Genomic DNA, 13784 nt, shown 5'->3' on the forward strand with positions numbered 1-13784 from the left:
ATAGAGTGTAGATAGACGTATAGAGGATATATAGAGAGAGATTTCTTTTTTTTAAAGGCATCCTGATGTCATGTCAATGTTAATTATGGTATTTGGATGTAAACCTGAGGGATTTCTACTTTGTGCTCCATTACTCGGTGAGAACATCACCATATGACACATCCTACTACTTATTCTGTCCTGGTCTTCTCTGATATTCAGCTTTTGCTGACAAAATGTTTACATTCCATATTAAGCAATTTAGGAAAACAATAAAGATTAATATTTCGCTATATCTTATTTTACAACTGAAAATTTGGACACCAAATATATATTCTGGTGGGTTTCAGTTCAATACATTCTTTACATTAACCTTGACATAAATAGAATATGTGACTAAGTGCCTTCTTCAATACAGTAATATCCCTGAAAGTTTTCCTTAATGATTTGCACAGAGTAGGTTCTTCACTGATATGCTGAAATACAATTCCATTTATATCAATGACAATTTCCAGACACTGACAATTTTTCTACTAGGTACATTTTTAAATTTTATTTTCTCATTTCAGGTATATGTACATTGACAGATAAACCACATATATATATATATAAATGTATATATAGCTCCATGTGTTTCACAAACATAAAAGAAAATAATTTTATGTCAAACATAAAAGACAATAATTTAACTGATATATTGAAAAATAACATTTCAGATACATTTCTCTTTCATTTAGATCTCAGAATATGATGCATTTTTTGTATGAGCCACAAACTCAGAAGTTATCTATTTGTTTTGATCTCTCTAGCAACAATATTTAGTATACTTGATTATTTTCTGTGTTCAGCTACCTAAACAGTTTTCTGAGCGACTTCAAAACTGAAAGGGTATCAAAAAGATGTGATATTAAAACAAACAGGCAAACATGCAAACAAATAAACACTTTCTATTTCACTGTATTTTTAAGACTCGATCCTTCAGTGCACAAGATTTTCAACACCACACACGCAAGAAAATAATTTGAAGTTCCAATCTAACTCTTTCCACAATTGCTTCCCGAAGGCTAAAGGCTAATGTACAAATTATTCTGCTTTCTTCTGAGGTTTCAAAAATTATGACCAAATTCTTCATCCAAAACTGTCTGCATACAGCTATTTACTGCTTTAATGGGGTACTATCAGTTTGGAAAATGAGTTTACTGTCTATTTGTTAGTAACAGCTGCCATTCTCATAATTAATTTTCCCACAAGTTTTTAAAAACTTTGTTCTGAGAAAGATTTTGGTGGGTAACCAGCTTCATTTTCTCTGCTATATAGATCATCAACAACTTACTTATTTAAGATATTATGAATATGATCAAATGATAAGATAAGCATTTTGTTGCTTAGTGGTTTTATAATCAAATTAGTAACATCACTTTAAAGGGATGGATTCATGGATGAATGGATTTGAAAGAATAATTTGACTTTTGCTTTTCAAATCATACACATAAATTGAGTGCAATTATAAAGAAAGTTGACAAAATATGACAAGAAAGGTAAAGAACTAGAAAGAAGAGTCCCCATGCCCCTTAAGAAAGACTGTCTCCCACTTTATATACTTAAAGGCACAGCATAGAGATGATGTTGAAGTTAATATCCATCAGCATAAGTCTTCAGCTTTAACTCAAGTGTGATACTTGTACAAAGAGCCTGATGAGGAGCTAGGTGGTAGTCTTGGCACTAGAAAAAGGAGTTTGAGTGTTTATAATGCTGTGAAGAATGTTAACACTATCTGAGACATCCACTATATCTGTGACTTGACCAACATAATCATAAATTAAGAAAATTATTACTATGCCAACAACATTCACGTGGGTATCTAGTCTTTCATTGCAGAGAGTAAATCAATATGGCAGTACACACAAAGTGAGGAAACTTTATGTAAATTGATAATACTATGTCTTGCTAAACACATTCCAAATATCCAAACCTCCCTGTACTTCCCTAAATAATAACTGCTTTCTATAGAAAGACAATATTTGCATTCTCAGAGGAGGAGATCTGGTCTCACACTACTGCCTGTACCAACTGATAAATTAAACAATTCTGACAAGTCTTGCAGCATGGGTTGTGGACAGAGTTGAACAATGCAATGAGATAGGGCAAATTCACACAGAATTTACTGTGGATTATCCTGAATTACTTGCCCTGAAGGTCTCACTATGCAAAACCCACTGCTTCAAGCAACAATTAAAAATTTTATTAGGTCTGAACCATGCTCATAATGACTCATAAGGGCTGGACAAAAGCATTTGTATGTAGAAGACAAACAGTTGGTGTCATGCCCTATTTTCCTGCTCTCACTGCTCCTCTAGGCAGAGATGATGCAGTGTCTGCATACAGTCTTTGTTGCTCCAAAGGCAAGATTTACTTCAGATAAAATCATTCTAACATGTATCATGGTTGTTTATGTGTAGCTATGGCACAAATGCATATGTAATTGCACGGCTTATGTCGATCCACAACAGCAATAGCTGCACATCAGATTCCACCTGAGTGAAGCTCTGAGCACTTACTCTTAAAAATCAAGATGACTTTGACAGGATTTGGGACAGTGAACCAACTGTCTTAAAATTTATAGATTTATAAGCAGAAAGCAATTTTGGCCAATCAAGTCTGACTTCCTGGGTAACTCAGGCTTCACAATTTAACTCATCTAGCCCTGCAACAAGAACAAATTTTGTGTCATAATTGGACTATTTCCTATCAGCAATGGAAGAAGTACATAAAAGGACGTATTATTTACCATCATAAAGTAGCCAAATGCAAGTTAAACAGAAGTTGAAGTCTTATTGCTCAAAGGGTTAGTTGTTTGAGGGGAAAAATATTATGCAATATTTTTGAGTTTTTTTCCTCATTTCTAATTCTTTTGTGCTCATTAAAGATAATTGAATTTGTCATAGCTGCCTAAAGAAACACAGTAATCACTGTACTTCATATTAACAATTTCTTATTATTAAATAGATGTGTAGAAATTATTTCAACCCTATCTCTCTTCAGACCAGGAAAAACTGTGTCCTCATTACAAAGTACATGTTTAAAATCAGTCTGGTTTTTAGTTGTGGATTCACACAAAAAAATGAAATATTTTTAGAATATAAAATGTTTTTTTCTGTTACCTGATAGTTCCACACTATATATTTTCTTTACACTTTACAAAGGCAGGAAAAAAAAATTCAAAAATTAAAAAAAAAATCAAATTACTGAAGAAAATGCAGTAAAAATGTCACCCCAAAGAAACACGTCTCTCACTTTGCAACTCTGAAGAGAAAAAGAGGAATTAACAAGCCCGAATTAGAATATTTCTACCACTATAAACATGTTATATTTCAGTTCCCACCAGTGGAGTTCTGTTATTTGCAGAAATTAGAAGCCCACACCATGGATCTGAAAATAGATCTGTCCCCTAAATAATTTTTGTAAAATTAAGGTTCAATGAAAGTTTTATACTCTGGGTTTCTGTAACCCTTGGCCACAGGCTGCTAATGTTTCCTTCAGACTGGCCCTTACTTTCCCTTGTCCCACCTGATGCCTTCATGTTTTTCTAGCATGAGATTCCAGGTACAGCATAATACTCTCTCAAATTCAAGTTCTGAGTGAGTATGCATCTTGGTTCCAAAAGAATGACATTTTCTAAAAGGTGAGTATCTTGTACAAGGAACCTCATTCTCACAAAGGCAAAGATGCTTGCATATGAATAGTGCAGCCAGTCATAGCAATAATAGTCTTTCCAATTTAAGTCACCTGCTCTTGAGGATTCCTGTAAATAATTTCTAGATCCCAACACCCCATTCAAAATTTTATAGAAAAAAATAACATAGAATAAAATAATTTTCTTTTCATTGCTATGACTCCACAATGAAGAAATTGCATGACATTTAATGAAGTAAATCACTGTGATTTTAGGGACAAATGTTTTAATACTGTAAAATGAGAAAGATCAGTATTAAAAGCTCCTCATGCCCACACTTTGATTTAACCAGCTAGACTTGTCAGGCATATGTCACTTTGGCATTACAGTAGTAATGGCATATTTTCTTCAGTTGAGCCATCTATTCCCTCATGTTTCTTTATAGGGCCCTTCTTCAAACAAATGCTAGATTATACAGAAATGGTGTAATGAAGTTTTATTGCAACTATTATCACTGTTATTTAGCTAGAAATACTCTTCCTTCATGTCTTAACAGAAACCAGTTAATCAAAAATAGTGCAAAGCAACAATCACGTTTTATGTTCTTGCCAATGCTCACAGCTTATGCAGCTAATACATTTGTGAGCAGTTGCAGGCTGCACTTAAATCTGTGCTGGCCTGTTTAATCCTCTTCTGCCTAGCCTAAAATGTCCCACTAGTGAGAAGCTAAAGATAGAGTTTTACTGAGCTGTGAAATGTGATGTGCTGGAGCAGGTGGAAGCCAGGATTAGAAGGCTTTCAGAAACCCTGGGAAAGGCCCAGCTCTGAGGCATGTCTAGGCGATAGCTGCAAATAAGGACTTTATTTCTCTTCTTTTCAAAGAACCCATGGAAAATCCCTGCTGCTGCTACTGGATTTACCAGGGTCACTATGGAGTTTTTAAAGGATGAATCAGCATGTTCACAGAATAACCAGGTTGGAAGAGACCCACCGGATCATCGAGTCCTCCATTTACTTGATTTCCTCTGTTTCTTTTTTAGCTTCCCTCTGCTGACGGTCTCCTGAGGTGCTCAGAAAGAACCAATCTTAGGAATTTAGAGAGACAAGATATCCTGATCATTGCTCATGGCTTTCCCCAAACTCAAGAATCTGCTTTCCTTTGTGGTGTTGCTGCTCTTCTCATTTGGAATACATATGACCTTCTTGCCTTGTGGACAATAATATGAGGTAAATAATCAGAGGTCATAAGTATTTATGAAACAATGCTCTGCCTTGCACTATCCTGAACTGGATTTTTCCTCCGTCCATTTTAGTCATGGAAAACAAGTTACAGACCAGTTATTTCAAGTTTAGTATTAAGCAAGCTCCTTCCCCAGTATTTAGACCTATTGAAGGAAAGGCAGCTACAGGTGCAGTTCATTTGGACTTTTTAAATGCCTTGCCTTATTTGGTAACATTTTTAAAAGCTGCTGTTTGGATTGGATTCAAGATAAGAGGCAGAGAGTTCACAACTGCCACACCTAGTGCTTCTGAGTGAGTGTTAGCTGTCTGTATCGTTATGAAGAGATAAACACTGAATGGTTACTGCCTCATTTCCCTATTGAGTCATCTTCCTATTGCTGAAACAGCCTCTTTTGCGTTTTGAGCTGGCTAGTCCTTATTTCTTCTTGATAGGTGCAGTATGCAAAGCGCAAGAGAAAGGAAATATGCCACCACGATGTCCTTGTATGCACAAGGTAAGAAGGCACATGCTGATCAATGCGCTATTCTTCTACTATCAAATGGATGAGGTATGATTATGTATCTCCCAATCACTCTTCATTACTGTTTTTCTGTAAACAGCCATGAAAAATAAAAAATAAAATAAAATAAAATAAAATAAAATAAAATAAAATAAAATAAAATAAAATAAAATAAAATAAAATAAAATAAAAATTATTCAGAGGAATGCAAGGATGCTTACTAAGTGTTGAGAAGGTTTGTCTTTACTCCCTCAAGAACAGTTTTAGTATGGGACTTTTTACCTTAAAAATCAGAACAGACTCTTTTCCCTATATTTTGTTGTGGAATAAAATGTTCAGACATTCAGCTTTTGAGACATTTTCATGGACACAGAGGGGAAAAAAGTGCAGAATAAGATTATATACAGCATACAGCTCCGCAAGGTAGGCACTGGGTCTGTAATCAGGAAATGTCATTTCTTTCACTATTCTAAAAATGGAATCAGTAATTTTCAAAAGAACCACTTTATGCATCCAAAATCATAATTTGAAGGCATTATATTGAATGTCTGAATTATAGTAAATTATTATAGTTCCAAAAGCCCGTTGTCAAACTATGATAACATATGCCCATTTTCTTTTGCAGTGGTTCGGGCCCCCAGCTGTTGCGGCTTGGTGTACTCACATGATGTAAATTGCATTGCAGAGCAAATCTCAAGGTGACAGGACTGGGATTTCAAACTAAAGAATGTTCATAAGGTTTCAGATTTCAGTTTTGCTAAAATAAGCCTGGAAATCATGGCAATACCAGTTCAAGCCAGGACTTCCAATACCCTTTGTGGTTTTATACAGCTGATATTTAAAAAAGAATGAGCGTTTCCTGACTTCTACTTCTCTGACTTCCATGTCTTATTTACTTATAAATAGATATGTAAAAAGACTAAAAATTTTTATTTTAGGAATCCAGACCTTGATTAGAATCCCCAGTGGCTTTTTTTTGTTTCTCTGTTTGTTTGTTTTGTTGTTGTTGTTGCAGAAGAGACCCTCACACAGGAAATATATCATGAATGGCATTCTAGCAACACATTGACTTCATTGCCTTCAACTGCTTCAAAGCTGACCATGAGTTAGCTCTCTGTGACTATTTATTACCCCCTGTCTTAATTCAGGAACCATACTTTCCATGAGATAGGTATAAGTATCAATGAGGAGGAAACTGAACTGCAGGACAAGATATATGTCATTTCTCTGAACAGGGAGAATGTGCTGGTCACAGCCAAGATTTAAACCTATACATCCAGTTTTGAGGCAGTAGTTTCTAGACTCTCCCTTACTTTTTTTTTCATTTTTCAAAGACAAAAATGATGAATATTTTATAACAAGATCATTGTTAAGAGGAATACAGGAAAAGAGCAAAACTCTCCCTTCTGGGTATCTAGAAGAAGAGTTATTTGGTTTAAAGAGTAGCTTTCGTGGTAATTTTTGTTTAGTCTATGAATATGCATCATTCAGCTCCAGTGAGAGGGCAGTAACAATGCAATGGGATTTTCCAACCAGACTTCCAGAAGAATGCAAGAGCTTCTGTCAGACTTGCAATATAAACACATCAAAACTTTCCTGAACTCTCATGAGTCAAATGTTTGTACTTTATTAGTACCCGATCTTTATTAGTGTCTGTGACCAGCATAATCTTCATTTCCAGTTTACAATTAATACAACTAGAAATATTATTTTGTTTTTTGTATAATTAATTTGCAAATTTAACTTTTAAAAATTAATTCCTGTAATTCTATTTCAGGTTGTGCATTATGGACAATTTGTAATCAGTAGAGAAAGATTAGGCACTATGCACACTTAGTAGGGATGTTTTAATAGTGCAGATGGCAAAACAGCCTGTGAAAGCAAGTCTGGTGGGCATTCTGCAAAAGCTAATTCAGTCAAAATTTATCCAAGATGACATAATGTATAATTACTACACTGGGAAACTCTATTAAATTTTCACACATTTAAATCTCTGTCTTCTTTTTTAATTAGAATTTTCCAAGAGAAAATAGAAGATGTATACCTTTCTGAACCCAACAGGAAAGGTCAAGGATAAACAGCGTGATGCATGAGATTCTTTTGTGCTCAACATGTTCAGGTTAGGAGGAATCTGTTAAAAAGTCTGTGTGGAAAAGACATGTCTGGGAATGAATTTTCATTGTGAACCAGCAGTGGCACTGGGATGTTCTGCCTGAACATGTACACCCGCCCACACCACCTGTTACATTATTCAGTGTGTGTGCAGCTCTCCTAGGCACTGCAAGGAAAGTGAGTTCCTCTGTTTCTCAGGACCAAGTTTTAATTTTCAAAAAGACCTCAAAGTTTTTATCTCATTCACCATTGAATTTTACAGGAACTGGAAGTGTGATTCCTGAGAGAGAGCATGGAGATTATGACTCCAGATTCTCATTTTGCTGCCCACTAATGTTTATGGATGTTACTGTACTTAAAAACACATAAGCAGTCCCCCTTTTATTCTAATATCGATTTAAGATTGTTGTGCAATGAACTAGCTTGGACAAGAGAAGCAGAGAATGTGTCCAGAATACTCTTTTGAAAATCACTCTGGAAGAAAATGTAGTGATTGAAGTGGAAGATATGGGTTTGAGTGCTTGAAGTGTGAGAAGAGCACCAATGTTTAGTACTTCCCACACAACTTCTCCAATCATGAGTTTATTATAAAAAATACCTTGACCATATCCTCCCACTTTTATTTATACACTGATTTTTAAAGGAATTTTCTGTACGTATAAATACTTACTGGATCAGCCTGTGCATAGAAGCTAACTTTATGAACAAATATATCCATGCATCTCGAGACTCCTTAGGAATTAAACAAGAATTGTAAAACACTGTTGGAGCTGAGTACGTAAACTGTAAGTGAAATCATGCCTGCTGCCTATGTTTCCTAAAGAAAAGTAGACTTTGAGGTCCATGCATATGATTATCTACCATAATTACTGCATTCTGTGGCCCAAGGATTCTTAAATTCACAGTAAGAGACCACAAGATCTTTAAGATTGGACTCATTTCTGCATTCCTGTCTCTAAAAGAAGTAAAACTCCTTTGGAACTCTATGTAAATGAAATTACCTGGATTAATAATCTACCCCAAGGGTTATGGCAGGATGAAGAACATATCAAAGAATGAGGAATGAGACTAAAGTATTTAATCAGTTTTCTTTTTTCTAGAAGGTACCTAGCACAGCCAGCATACCCACCCCCCACCCCACCCCCACCCCAAAAAAAAGCAGAAGTATCAAATCCTACTGGGATGTCTTCAGAAGAGCACAAATAAAAATCTAAAAGGTCCAACATTGTGTGCTACTTTTTTGCTTAAAACCTTCATTGCATCATGCAGCTGAAATACAGTGCAATGTGTCTACAAATCTAGCTTCTGCTATCCAAATAAGAGTACTATAAAATTTCTGTTTACAGTAAGCCACTTGATAGACACTACTTGATCACAGGATATCACCTGTGGTGTTTTAAAAGGAGCTGCTACATATTCAAATAAGAAAAACAGAATTACTTTCCGTCTTTTTGAAGACTATATTTCATTTAGTGATACTTAAACTCACTAAACTGTTAAGCTGCCAGTACAAAAGCTTACTTTTGATAAAAGAAATTCTTCATACTAAAAATTAAAAGGAACTTTTCATAAATCCATCAGGTTAAACTTGACTGAGACGAATATTACTGTAACTTCAACAGAAAATATCTATCTAAAACTACAGAAATATTATTATTCTTACATGAAGAAGGAGGGACATGTCAGTTCCAAAACCTATTATTTTAGAAAAATATTATGTCCCTGTCACTAGTTTCACAGCATATCATTTCACACTAATTTAACGATTGGAAGTTTGCTCTGGATTGCAATAAAAAAGGATGATCCACTTCCTGTGCCTGTTTATTTATTACTAAGCAGTTTTACTTGACTAGAAGAAAAAAATGCAGCTGACTCTGAATGTTTATTCACATCTCTGATAAAACTGAAGCCAAAGAATACATAATGTGTTTTTCAGTTGACAAATTCAATGTTAACTGAGAATATGATTTCCATTTCTTTCTTCAGTCAGTTGCTGCTCTTGGGTCATATCCTTTAATTTTGTTCTTGCAGGAAAATTACAGATCAGTCCACTGGCTAGCATTCATTGCTTTGCATGTACTTGTAGAATCTCAGTCAAAGCCATAAAATGTGTAACACACAAAGGATAATGAAGAGTGGCCAATATCCTGTTTTTATGGGCATGTACAACCCATTAATCTGTCAGTCTGAATCATTTCTACAGCTGCGTGAATAATTCACAGTGAATTATTCTGCAATGATCTAATTTTTTCTGCTGATGAGAGACCCCTGACCATTACTAATATCTTTATTAGATACGTATTTTAAATTATCCAATTAATTATTATTCCTTAATTTTTATAGCTTGGTCATGTCTGTAGAAAATGTGGATTAGCCTTCAGCCAGTACTGTCACTTACCCTGAATAGCAGCTTTCTATGTGAGCCTAAGTGTAGCAAACAAAAGGACTATTCAAACATGTCAGACTGTCCCCCGTTATATTTGCTGTTTAAACTGTTAGATGTGATTGGTCAATTGATTTACACAAAATTGCTACCAATATCTGATTGGCTGTCTGTGTTAAAAATGTCAGTAGTGAATGCTCATTTTGTATATATGTTAAATGTAGGATTCACAAACCATCTATCTAGCTAAGCCTATCCAGATAAAGTGCCTCAGTGAATGAGCACTTGGAGAAAATAAAGAGGGCATAAGCTTGGTTCATGTGAACTGATTTTAAAATAGGAACGAATATCTGAAGTGAGACTGTCGTATCTCTGTTTCTCACTGTGAAATTATTATAGCTGGAAAATTGTAACACTCATTTACTGCTATCTCTGAAAAATTAAAATAGAAGTTTAAAATAAATTAATTACTTAGACACATAGTGTTCCTGATAGTGTAGTACATCATTCTTATATTTAGGCAAAATTTAGCATAAAAAATTTTCAATTGATTTATTTGTTCAAGGTCATATAAAGTCAGTAAAAGATCGAGAGAGAAAATCCTTACAAAAGAAGACAGGGTAGTTTTCTCATAAATTTGAACGTTGGACCTCTTTTTCTCAATACGCTCTAGAAGTATCAAAACATGATCCAGGTTTTATATGCAGAGAGGGATTAAGATGAAACCTGGCAGATTTTTTTTCCAAATAGTTCAAGCAGAGTTGAGCTTTAAGCTCAAAACAGTTTTGGTGAAGGAATAATTTTTTTTTTATGACAATAATGAAGGTTAAAACTGTTTCAATAAACTATATTTTAAAAAATCTATTTGTTTTTTACAAATCCACCTAATTAAAGTTAGTTTTAAGCACACCAATAACCTTAAGAAATACCACTTCACACAGTTTTCTTTGTTCTCATTGTTGGTACTTAACACTTAAGAAACTTTCATGGAAGAGGGCAAGAAAAAGCAGGTGTAAAACCAATTCACTGAAATATCTATAAAGCTTAAAACACCACAAAAGAAATTAAACTGAAATCTCTGATCAGATCTAAATTCCTTGGATTGGCTGGTCTGAAGAAGGATTTGGTGGAATGAAATCTTCCTTACTTATCAATGCATTCATTTCTATTAATTAACTTCCCTCAAGGTCCAGTAGTTTCAGAACAGACTTTCTAACACAGTGCTGGCATCAAAATCATACATTAAAATATTCTAAAGTTGTCAGACTATTTCTGAACACACGCTAGCCAAGTTCCAAAACTAAAATATCACAGATAGCGGTTCACTGGAATTCTGCATCTTGAAAAAGGATTCAATGTACCAAAGCCTACTAGAGAATAGCATCTGGTTATAAAGTGGTTGTCATTTAAACACTAGGTTCTCACAGGCTGTGATGCACCAAGGGGACAAGAGGAAAGGGGATGCATATTCAGTGATTTGGTAGGTCCAGTTTCTACCAAATAAAGAATACTTTATCTACTACCATTTTTTTCAATAGTGCAACATTTTGCTTTTAGTATTATACTTATGTAAGACATAAAATATTGTCCTGCCATTAGAATCTGTAGGGCTTTTGATTTTTTCTTTTTCTTGTTCTTTTTGAAGGGTTTTACTACGACAGTCTAGATAGATTATAACTGTAAATTACTAGTATGTTGAAATTTGGAATAGATACTGGTGTAAGAAAGATGATCGTTGAATTCTCAAAAGGCTAGTTGTAACCTGGTCATGCATGAACACAGAGGTCTGCAAGAGCAGGTTCTAGCAAGCCAGAATATATTTTAAAGAACAGTGCAAAAGGAATTAAGGCATTTTGAAAGTTTCAATAGCCTTAGCCAAAAACCCTGAAACCACAGGTCTTTATGCTTAATCTCAGAAGAACACCTTTCAAAACATAGCATCAGTTGCTATATACAGCTTTAGATGAGGCTGTATTTGTCTAGAGGACCTAGAAGTGCCTCCAGGCTCTGGAGTTTGGATCCGTTCCTAGATCATGTCCCTGCGTGATCGTGGGATGAGATCAGCTCTGACATCACCTCTGTTCCTGTACTGAAAGGAATCTTGGCTTTTGAACTGGCTGAAGTTTCCACAGATGAATGATATGACTGAATGAAGAACAAGCAGCTTGTATGTATGCCACAGTATAATCCTACAAGCTAACTGGTTCTTCTAACAGAGGAAAGTATACAGATATAGTCTGTCTTTACTTAGGTTAGCAGCTAGGAAAGTCTCACAAAATCTGCTGTTACCTGAAAGATCCATGCATCACCTTTAGTTCAAGTAGAGGTAATCCTTAAAAGAAAGGTGAAGTAGACCATGACAAATGATTTCTGAAATCCATCATAACAGTTGTTTTCTTTTCTTCTTGTCATAGGTATGTTTGGCTTATCACCACAGTAATTAATAAATAGCCTTTGTAGCCATTTTCTGAGCTAGATTAACTTCATAGTTATTTCTACCTTCTTCTACATTCTTACTACTTAACCTTTATCTGAACCTTAGTGAGCCAAATTTCTACAGATTTTCCCATGGCTAGGAAGTAAATAGGTCGAGCATCATTCATGCAACTTAATCTTTTTGTTTTAAAAATGATATGGCCACCAATCCCTTGTGTTCCATTAGAGAAAGGTATTAAGATCAAGCGGTCACTCCTGTACTTTGTAAAATATCTTTCTTCTCCTTGCCTCTCCCAATTCAGTTATTTTTTGTTCCCTATTTCATGGATTTTTCCTGACCCTCATGTGGCACAGAAACATCATTATTGATCACAGAGCAACTTAATTTAAATGGATTAATTATATTCCAGAACAATTAACAGGAGTGTGTAAGAACCATGAATAGCTAATGATAGGGAAATTAAAATGTCTTTAATAATCAATTGTTATTAAAGTTATGTTCAATAGCCAACCTAATAAATCTACCATTTATATTTAGTAGAAGACTTGCATGTAATGTATTTGCCATTAAGTTATTAAAGGCACACATCCTTAGGGAGGAAAGACAATTTTATTTGGTTTTATTATATGAATTTCATGTCAGAGGCTACAGGCTATTTCAGATCTCAGATGCTCACCAGTGAAAGGATTTTCCATAAATAACATGGGTAAGTCTTACTCCAATGAAGTCATTGGGATTTTTGCTATTCCTTCAAAGAAAGCCAGAATTCACCCAGACACATAATTTCCTTTCAATTAGATTAGGTTGTTGGTTGTTTAGATTGTTTGGGGTTTATTTTCCTAACTTATTACTGCCTGTATTCAGTCCTGGGTTGCAGGGGAATCACAACATTAAAGAGAGATTTCATCTTCCTCTATCTCCACTACCCCAAGGAAAACTATTAGAGACGATAGGCTGTGGGTATCCATTGAGTTCAGAGGTTCTGGATGGAGGTTGACTGCCCAAGAAGGCTGGTGTGGATGTGCCAGGGAGTATAGTCCTGGGCACAGCCTAAAGCATCATCCCTCATGCTGCAGTAGTCTGGGCCACAAGGGAGCTCCAATGTCTTGGGCTCCAGGGGTTGGCTGAGCTCCTCCCTAAGGAGAAGAGGGAAGGAGGCTGGGAAGAGGACCTCCAGTAGAGATATGGACACAACAGATGAAGCACCTCCCAGCAGGGAGAGATGGAGGCTGTACATGAATGAGAGGCAGACCAAGATAGTTGAAGCTGTATTTCATAAATAAAAGGTCATTTGGAGAATCTGCAGAGGCATCTGGCAGAAGGTGAAGCAAGAAAAGAGTTGCTGAGAGGCTTCTGGTTGAAGTCAAGCCTGGCTGGATCCAGTGCCACAAAAAGGAAAAGACCAGTGAGAGTGTTCAGAGATGCCCCACATAAGGTTGTGGATGACTACAAGATCAA

The 13784-nt window shown here is 35.4% G+C and overlaps 1 long non-coding RNA gene across 1 annotated transcript; it reads left to right on the forward strand.

Moving 5' to 3' along the window:
* Positions 1–4546: 4546 nt before the first annotated feature.
* On the forward strand, positions 4547–6243 carry LOC138720708 (uncharacterized). The gene is made up of 3 exons (XR_011337456.1): positions 4547–4879; positions 5327–5388; positions 6020–6243. It is a non-coding gene; the product is annotated as an uncharacterized lncRNA (long non-coding RNA).
* Positions 6244–13784: the final 7541 nt, after the last annotated feature.

Source organism: Phaenicophaeus curvirostris, chromosome 5 (assembly GCF_032191515.1).
Source record: "Phaenicophaeus curvirostris isolate KB17595 chromosome 5, BPBGC_Pcur_1.0, whole genome shotgun sequence".
In the NCBI taxonomy this organism is placed as follows: Eukaryota; Metazoa; Chordata; class Aves; order Cuculiformes; family Cuculidae; genus Phaenicophaeus; species Phaenicophaeus curvirostris.